The following is a 10,098-nucleotide window of genomic DNA, read 5'->3' on the forward strand; positions in this document are numbered from 1 at the left end:
TGGGGGAGGAATTTAAAATGGCCAGAAGTCTCTAAAACCTTCCCTCTTACTAAGAAGGTCCATTGTGTAAAAACATTCATTTTTGCTAAGTTCTATTGTCAAATATTTTTCTAGGTTTTCCCAGTTTTCAACAACTGTTCTTGTTTCCCTCTTGTTTGAAGAAAAATAACATCCTGTCTAACCTTAGGCAGGGAAACCCCCCCACCATGTGTGCGTGCAGTTAAGCATGCAAGCAGTCCTATTCACAACTCTTGGCAAATACTGATGTGGATTTTTAAATAACCATAGCTGGACTTGAAATCTTGGACTCAAGTATCACTGTACCCAGGAATTTATGGTGCACATTTTCAGTGGAGGAAAACACAGAATAAAATCCATTAAAACCAAGGTAAGGAGAGAATAGAGACACTGTGAAGCTGTATGGATATGTATGTATGCGTCATTGCTGGAATTACAGAACACGTTTGATTTTTGGTTTAAGTAGGCTTGAGAAATAAGAACAGGAAAAGTCCTGAGAATAGTAAAGCTAGCACCCTTCCATACATAAGACACTGGCCTGCTATCTGTTTCTTTCCATACATATTTTTTTCTGTTCTTTTCATTGTGTCATATGTGTTACTTCTTCTGAGGAAAACACTGTAAGCTGCTCTTGCCACAGACCTGCGTCCTGACAGCAGCAGTGGATATCTCATTGGTACCTTATCAGCTGTCCACGTTTCAAATATCCGGGAGCTGAAACAATTCTGTCAAGGTCACTTGATTATCCCAAGTTTACTAAAACTCCCTTGAGAATTTTCGTGTGATGACTAGACGATTCAAAATTAGTTCATTATCATCATGTTTTCCAGACCTTTATAGCATGGGGAAACGTCCTCTTACTTTCTCAACAATAAACACATTGTTACAAATTGATAATCATACCAGCAAGGGCAAATTCAGAACTACATTGACCCTCACAGAAATGTACAGATTTCAGGTGCAGATCCAGCCAACGTAACATTAGGTACCTAGCAGAAATTTATGTCTTAAGATTGTGTCAGGTCTATGCTGTCCTCAGACAGAAAAATAGGTAAAGGACAGCTTCTGTGGGCTACAGAAAGGGCTTAGGTTAAACAGGCTCTTCACCTATATAATCTGTAATTTTGAACTGGATGGATCTAGACCAGTGTGCTTTGCTCTTTGGAGGTTACAGTTCTACTGTACAATAAGATTAATGTTACAACCTCATGATGTTATTTCCATCACTTCAGAATAAAAAAACAACAATCTTCACCTGTATGCATTGTGAGCAATTACTGAATACAGACAGAAATATGGTGCAAAAGAGACTGTCAGAAGCTCTGAGGAGATTAGTTGGCTATTTCTCCAGCAATGGTGAGGTTCATGACTCTCTGTATCATATAAGTCAGTTTTCCCAAGGTAATAATGCTTATTGGTCACATATACTGTGTTATCATGGTCACAGAAGAGGTACTATGTGGCTGTTTTTAATATCTATTAGGGAATTAAACTTAGAAGATGATGAGGAGGTAACTTTTAGAGAACGCAATATATGTGAGGACACCGCTCTCTAGATTATTAAACCAGGGGAACTCAAGGGAGAGACATGAAAGAATGAGCCCTATAAAGACACAACGCACAAACTATGAAATATATGTAGAAAAATTAGCAGGTGTAGTCAGCAAATACAAAACAGCTTTTCATGACAGACTTACTCAGCTCTTTAAGCTCACACAACACATATAAAGCAATCTGTATTTTTCCTTCCTAATTGTATTTTAAAAATATAATAAAGCAAATTAAACACAAGAAAAAAATGTATGACTTCAATCATAAACAAATTACAAATCTTTTCACTCATGAAAAATACATCTAGATTTTGTAAGTAATAATTTATTTTCTTTTACTGTTTTTAAATAGCAATTCCTAGTGATCAAGGGGCACTGAACTCTAAATAATTGATGGAAGAGAGGATATAGTCAAGAAATCTGGGATCACAAAAACAAAGATGAAATTTGCAAACACTGGAGGATAGGGTTAGGATTCAAAATGGTTTTGACAAAATGGAAAGTAATTCCAAATCTTAAAACGTGGAATATAGGAGAAAATAATAAAACTCTACCAATAGAAAGGAGAGGCCAATAAATGGCTCCAGTAGATAAAGACAAAAGGATCTGGTGATGCGATTATCACAAACATAGCAGAAGTCTGCTGGAAAGGAAAAAAATGGAAAACAAAACCAAACCAAACAAAACAAAACCACCTCTTCCAGATGAAGTTATGTACATTGCTGTACACATGATGTATATTTCCAAAATAAATTTTGACTAGGATGCTGGCTGAACATGTCCCTCTCAGAAAATCTCTTGGGCTTTTAAAATCCACATAGTCATCAGTATATTCTCTTTGTGTCTTATCCCAAGGGCAGCATCATTTTCAATAACAGAAGGCCTCACAATACCTTAATTAAGCATTCTTTTAGGATTGCTTCTGAAGGGAAAACCTTGCCTTCTTTGTTTAACTTTTTCCTCTCTACACCTGTGGGCAATCCAGGCCAGCCCATTTGTATTACAGCCTGGGTCACCACCTCAACACCTGGCTGCTACCCTCACTGTTAGTTATTTAATGTAAACGAGTACAAGGTGCATGATTCCCGAGACTGCAAAAGGTAAGCAGAAAGTAATCTAATCTGACAAGTGATTGACTGGCCCTTTCTATGTTTTGTCACTTTGGTTACAGAGAGCTGCTGTGGCCCACCAAAGGGTATATGTGGTGACAGGTGGTGGGGGAGGCCTGGTGTGCCCCAGCTGTGACTTGTCCCCAGCCTCACTCCCAGCAATGGGTCTGAGTGATTGCAGCAGGGGATACCTACAGGTGGGAAGCTTATTCCCAATTCAGAGTGTAACAGAGCTGTTGAAACCAAGGAGTACAGATCAATTTTTGTTACTTATATAAAAATATTGTATATTTTTGCCCTTCAGAGTTTTTGATTGGCCTCATAAATGTACATTTTTTTTCCTCTTCTGGCTTTCTCAGCAGTTGTACTGTAAGTTCTTTCTCTTTGGTGGAGAAAAAGATACTGAGCATGCCATTACGCATTTATTATGGAAGTGTTTTGGGGGGGAGAGAGGAAGATTCAGCATTTTTTTTCAAAGGGAGGGGGAGAAATGCTGTGATTAATGCTGTGCTACTTCCTATAAATTACTTCATGCTCCATAATCCTAGCAACTCAGTTTTTGCTTGTGTGGTTTTTAAGTGGAAGGCATGTATGCAAAGGAGCATAGGAAAAACTGTACCACAGATCTGGTTTTGCATGCACGGTGGGGAATCCAGTAGAGCAGACTGCAGGCTTTAACCAGCTTCCTTGTATTTTCTTGCAGAATAAGGGAACAAAGTACATGGCTTTACAGGAGCACTCTATGTATAAAAACTGCTATTTTTTCTAAAGTCAAATACCATAAGATGGAGTTTGTTGCAAGGCTGGGTTTCTAAGACGTCACCTACTGCATCACTGTAGTTTATGTCAAATAAGTCAATCATGATCTCAGCACTTTCTCCAGGGTGAAGCCTTTTATACTGCAAGAACTAGTCTAGCACAGGTACTGACTGTACTTGTATTCTTGATGTGTCAGCAAGCATGAGAAGTTAAACTAGAGAGAACATTTTGACTAAATGAGTTCATTAAAATACATTGCTTTGTTGAAGCTAAAACATCTTAAGTAGAACTTCTGGCTAGGTAGGAATTTTCCACATTATTTTTTTCAGTAAGTAAGTCTTGTTCTGTGAGAGCATGACTAGCCTCAAATGCAAGAACTCCTGGCCTTGCTATCTAGATCAAGCAATCTGCTCTGAGCCCAAGAGCCCTCATGCCAAGGAAATGCCATGACAACTCCAGGCTTTTGTGTGCCCTTAACACCTCTATGGCACTGACATGAAAACTCTCAGCTGAAGAACTTGGTGTTTTATTTCCCCTTACTTGCACACCTTGGCTCCAATGAAAAATGCCAGCTTTCCTACTGAATTTTGAATCTGAATTTCCTACTGAATCATAAATGTATGATTTTGTATGACCAAAGGGGAGAGCAGTCATTTTACTGTGGAACAAACACCAAACTGGAAAGACATAGGGCTGCCATGGAACAGGATGCTCCTCCTCTGGATCAACAAGCTACAATCTTCTAAGCACACTGAAGCACCTAGGGAAAGCAGTCACTTCTGTTATATTTTTCCCTGCATAAAGTCAGAAGACTTCAGAGATTGGGACAGTGAATTTGAAACCTTTTGTGTACTCAAGGAAAAGTGTAAGGAACTGAATTACTGGACTATAAAATATTTTTTTGTTGGGCTGTGTGGCTCATCAGACAAAAATATATGATTTGAGTGAGTCCAATTTATTTCTTTGGGTACTGCCAATTCTCTTTCCTGCAAAAAGGACAAGATCAAGGGTGCTAAGCAGCAGAAGTGATGCAATAGATCTGATGTCACAATTTTGTAGTAATAACTTAAAACTGTTCGAGGAAAAAAAAAAAAAAAGCTTGATCTCATCTACACTTGCTGACTCTTTGGAAACAGAAATGTCAGCGGAGGCAGTGTCTCTCCGGAGTTTGCAGGATTCCTTTCCATGTTTCTGCTCAGGGTTTCTCCCTGAGCCCAACAAGCGTATTATGCACGTCTGGACTGCCAGGAGCCAATGGAACCAGAGCAGCTCCAGTATGTTACTGAGCCTGCAGTCTGCAATTCCAGCACTTCGATTTGCAACTCTGTTACTTGAATCTGCCGAGTCTCCCGTATGGGGACCACCAGAGTTTTAAAATGTCAGGTGGAGGCAGATAGTTTTGTGTTCCCTCACTGGGCTGGCTGCCTGTGAAGGTTTCCAAGGAATTTGGGCTGCTGTCCAGTTTTGGTGGGACTTGGCTCTTCAGTCCTGCACAGCAAACAGAATTGTTAATGCTGTGGAACAAGACTCCTAGTCCAGGGTTTGATCTTAATAAAGAATGAGGGGTGGGGACAAATAGCACCAAAAAAATGCTTCTCAGTGAGGCTGTTTAGAAACTTCACTCCTGAAGTACTCAATGTAATGGGTACCTTACTCAGACGAGCTCTTACTTATTCATGACAGCATTTCTAGGTGTTGAGAAGCTCATACTTCAATCACTTGCTGACAAGAGTGCTTTGCTGTTCCCATGAAAGGTTAGTTGGTATGAAGAGGAATTGGCAGATGCAAATCCAGTGCCACTCAGAAAAGAACTTTCTGTATACAGGAGGCTAAATCTAACCACAAGCTAATGGGTGCAAGGAGGTAATAGCAGATTATCTGTGAAATATATTATCAGCATTTAAATAAGTAATGTCTGATGCTATTACTTGATTTGACAGACTTTGGAACTGTTGTTATGTATGGGATGAAGCACTAAGAAGCCAGGAAGTTGGTTAGACAATCTATCTTGTAGCTATCTTGCTGTTCAGTTTTTAAAACTGAACACTTGCAGCCATGCATAGGAACAGCAGGAGTATTTCCCATCTGTGGTGTAATTGCTGTTTTCATTTTGTTTCAAAGGAAAAAGGTGCTGCTGTTTCACAGCAAATTTGTTCAGGAAGGCTCCTTCAAGGCAACAGCTAACCACTGATGTCCTGCCAAAGCTGTAACGGAAAGCATTGCCTCTTTAATTTGCAATAACTTGCCAGGATCGTGTACTTGTGAAAGAAGGGAAGAGGGGAAGTAGGGTGAAGAACCTAAATCAAATAATTAGCCACTAAACTTGCTTTGCTTTAAGCTAAAACAGTCTCACCCCTATCCCTCTACCCTCCCTGGATTTTCAGTACATGAAAAAAGCTTTCTCCAACTTAAAACTGCCTCTGTTAATTCGTTCTTTTTGTTAGATTTAGGTTTGTTTAATGCAAAGACCTGTTTTTAAATGGAATCATTTAAATTTAAATGTTATGTGCCTTTTTTCAAGCTCTAGTTCATGACTGATTCTAGTCTTGAAATTTAGTGTTTTTTTTTTTTTTCTCTGAAGTAATTTTTTTTTAGTCATTGAAAAATTATTTAAATGATTGTTAGAGCTCAGAGATGGGAAAACCAGTGTTTTTTTTGTTCTGGATTTTGGGTAAGTGATCGTTTACAAACTTAGTCCTTCATTATTCTTTCAGATATTCACTGTGAAGTCTCAAAGAGTGATATCCACCTTACACACTGTTGCATACTGGATTAGGACCATTGGCAATGTTGCTGCTTCTGCTCCTGCTGGCTTCTCAAGGCTGTCCTTCCAAACAGCAGCTGGTGTTTACATGCTAAAAAAGGGAGGAGAAAGTGTTAAGACTAGAGTATGTTTTGGTACATGCTCTGTGAGCAAGGAGAGCTATCTTAATAAAAATAAAAAAAATCTCTAGTCAGAGACTGCATGTGTTTCAAAATAATAATTAAAAAGAAAATAGCAGAAATTCTTGGCTATCTTACATGGTGATAAGCTGGTGCTTTGTGCCTAGCTCCTGCCACCCCTTTCCACAATCCTGATGCTTTGTTACAACTGGTGAGGTTACAATATGATGAAAAACTGAGACCTGTTGAAGGAATAAATATGAAAGGTCTAACTTGTTGGAAATATTTGCTGATGTAGTGGCATTAATAGTACCATGTTCTGGCCAAGGAATTTGAAGGATATGGCAAACTGCAAACACTAGGTCAAATTTTGAGGCCACTGCAATGCTTTCAGTTTCAGTTCTATCCTCTGCTGGAGAGAGTTCAAACTCACATCCATCATCCTGCCCTAGGTACCAGGGTATAGACTTCTCTGCATATTACTGTAGTTTGTGCAAAGGTCAGTAGATAAAATGCCTAAATCATTCTTAGGAATTAGGACTCTTCCCCTCTATGAAGTGTTATGATTACCTGGCTATCAGATCAGGTTGCCACTTGTTTTCTCTTTAAGGCCAAATGAATCTTTAGTCCATTCTCTGTGCAGCAGAACAGCTTAAACAGGATGAAGCGCAGATTTCTCATACAGAGTAGCTAATAGTAGTCAGGCTGTTTGCATATGGAGATGTAAGCTTTGAAACCTCTCAAGCAAGGAAAAGTAGTTGAACTTGGGTTTCCTGCTTCCTTGCAAATATGCTTTGGATACAATGTAAAATAAGATACCAGCACTGACTGTGTTCAGTAACAAGAATTGAACTTGCTCAGTGCTTTGAGGGGAAGGAGAAGGGTTCTGGGTTGCAGATCTGACTTGGTAGAGGCAGTACCTTACAGACTGCCTAAAGTGAGCTGACCTGACATGAGATTTATTTGTATAGACAGATTTTCCTACTGACTATCTCTAGACAGACTTGTGATGAGCGCTTTGTTCATGAAAAGCTTTTTATAACATCTCTGACGTCTACTGCTCAAACAGTATGACACTCAACTTGCAGTCTTTAAGGACTTCCACTGGAGTTGATAGTCTTTAGTACCATGTGCAGCATGGTAGACCATAGTGCTCTGTGCTGTCCCGCTTTCACTCCCCCCCAAAATAATACATAAATACACACACACACACACACAGATATAGATATAGATATACATGTAAGCCTTCCAGAACTGAGGAAACTTTTCATCAAAAGCTGTGTTAGGATTTCACAAATATATTGTTTGATTGTAAAAATGTTACTCTCAAAGTACTTTGGAAAAACAGGGTATCCTTTGGCAAAATTCTCACTGAATTTAGGAATGTTGTACAGGGAAACAGTCTCTGGAACGCTGATGGACAGGGTCATATTTGCTCGTTCTAGTGTATTTCAACCAATATGACTAAACATTACTCTTGTGGCTTTTTTTCCTCCTCTGATGATTCATAGACTGGAGTCTATTGTTAACATTGGATACATGCCACTTTCACAGCTGAACATATTGCAGAAATCTAAAAACATTTTTGAAAGGACTAAATGACAAAATTATTAAAAGCTCTTAATGGTATGCAGTTTATTTGTAGCTCATGAGTGGGAGAATCCACTGCATACTAACCATTGTTCAGAAACGATACATTATGAGATCTTTTGGTTACTGAGGAAAAGTTTTGTGCTATGTATATTTCTGCAGATTTGAAGTTAAGTAGGTAAATCACTTGCCTCAAGTGGGAGACAGATGTGTGGTAGAAATGTCTGTCTCTTTAATGAAGAAAGAGTGTCAATAAGGCTTTGTTGTCATAGTAAATGTATATGGTACTTCACAAATGCCTATTGTCCCTAACTAGCATAATATTCCCCTCTGGATTTCTCTGTCTGCTCTAGATTTAATTCTTATCCTGATAACCAAGTTCAGTCAGGTTCCCCAGACAGGGCCCATGATGGAGTGTCTGCTTCCTTACAGTCAGCTGGGCAGGAGTGTTCCCCTTTGCTTTTTAACCTTTCCCACAGTAAGGAGGCTCCACTTCACCTAGCAAAACAATTACAATTTCCCCTTCCCCATGAATAAAACCTCCTACCAACATGTTTCTGCCTGACGACTCTAAATGCAAATTCATATAAGTCAGATGTCTGCTCTCTTGTATGAAAGACTGCTGTATTTGTTTAATTTCAAGGTTTTCATGCTCCATAAATTGACTGTAATATCTGAGTGCCTTCTACCTGACCCACTGTTAAAAAGGCAAAGCTATGCTGTATTTCATGGAGTGTATGTGGTATCTTCAGTGGGATTGTTAGAGAATGCTACTTTCATGATGGTGTTAGCAGATGTTGGTCCTTATCCCTCTGATTGGTGACCTTCATGAACCACTGTAAGTGAGAATGGTCTTTTGACTGCTCTGTAGTCAAAGGGTGCAGTTGCAGCTTTGATGTGCATAGCCTAGAGAAGCCCCAGTAGCTCTATAGTTCTGTCTGTGAGCCTGGAGCGTACTTGCTTGCTGAAAGCTAAGCTTCCACTGCATTGTTTCTATTGGTTTCTTGACTGACCAGATCACAACAGGTATAAGCAGGAGTTGCTTGTGCAGTTGCATCTTGTAAAAGGCCTCAGTTTCCCTCTGTCTTTGATTTAATCTTTGATACCTTGTTACTAAAGGTCTGATTATTTTCCTAAAAGTATCCCTGGGGCATGATGTCATTCTTTGTTACTGAGGAAAGGATCATGAGAAAAGATGGGTCTTGCATTATGCTCTAAAAATAGAGAGGTCACTCCCATCAACAAAAGATAAGATTTTCAAGTTAAGGAAAACCTCATGTAATCTCACACAGACAGAGCACACATAAACAAGGCAAAGTGCAAGGAAATGTTCCAATGCAGTCTAATTGAGGGGGGAAAAATCCAAATTACTTAATGCTAGGCTAATTAAAATGTATTTTCCAGAAAACATTAACCAGAAATGAAAGTTTTCTGAGAAAAGCTTTAAAATAAATCTGTGGAAAAGCAGGGAGGTATCCTGAGCTCCCAGCTCTGGAAAGGCTGAAATGAGCTAGAGCCAAAGAAGCATTTCTTGAAGTTGTATCAGAGCAGATCGGAGTTCCATCAGAATTCCTCTCCTATAATGCATATCACTGTTTCAATTTTATTTCCAACAAAACAAAACTTCTGTCAAGTTTTGGTATCAACAATTCCCCAGAATGTAGTGCAACAAAACATGTACGTGTAATGAAATAATAATAAAACTAGAACAAATGTTTATTTTAACTTCTATGGACTCCTTGGAGCCCTAAAGATAAATGAATTTCAGGTAAGAAATGAGAGAAACATCATGTAAATGAATGTTAGAAACAGTGGAATATTAACGCTAAATTTGGGCTTAATAAACTCAGTAAGACAATGCAATTCAACCACTCCTTATGGCAAGACATGTGGAGAGCAGTAGTATCAAGACCAAACTCACTGAAATATTGCAATAGCCATGGATAGGGGAAAAAAAGTACCTGCAACATTCATGTATGGGGTGTTCTGAAAAAAAAACCACATGGATAGTGGGAAGGTGGATGAAGGATTGCAATAGGAGCATTTGGACCTGCTGCTGGAGTCCAAACCTAGATCTCAGTTTAGCGGAAGTGGCATTCTGCATGCTACATGGAGACAGAGTTCGGTAACAATAACTTACAAGAAGGTCATATGCCAGCATTAATATGGGCCCAAGTTAATATCTGAAG

The 10,098-nt window shown here is 39.0% G+C and overlaps 1 long non-coding RNA gene across 1 annotated transcript; it reads left to right on the forward strand.

Moving 5' to 3' along the window:
• The first annotated feature begins 2,886 nt into the window (after positions 1-2,886).
• LOC310889637 lies at positions 2,887-9,607 on the forward strand. Its single transcript, XR_014576656.1, has 3 exons — positions 2,887-3,046; positions 3,381-5,299; positions 6,151-9,607. It is a non-coding gene; the product is annotated as an uncharacterized lncRNA (long non-coding RNA).
• The last annotated feature ends 491 nt before the right edge of the window (positions 9,608-10,098 follow it).

Source organism: Anser anser, assembly GCF_964211835.1.
Source record: "Anser anser genome assembly, chromosome: Z".
NCBI lineage: Eukaryota > Metazoa > Chordata > Aves > Anseriformes > Anatidae > Anser > Anser anser.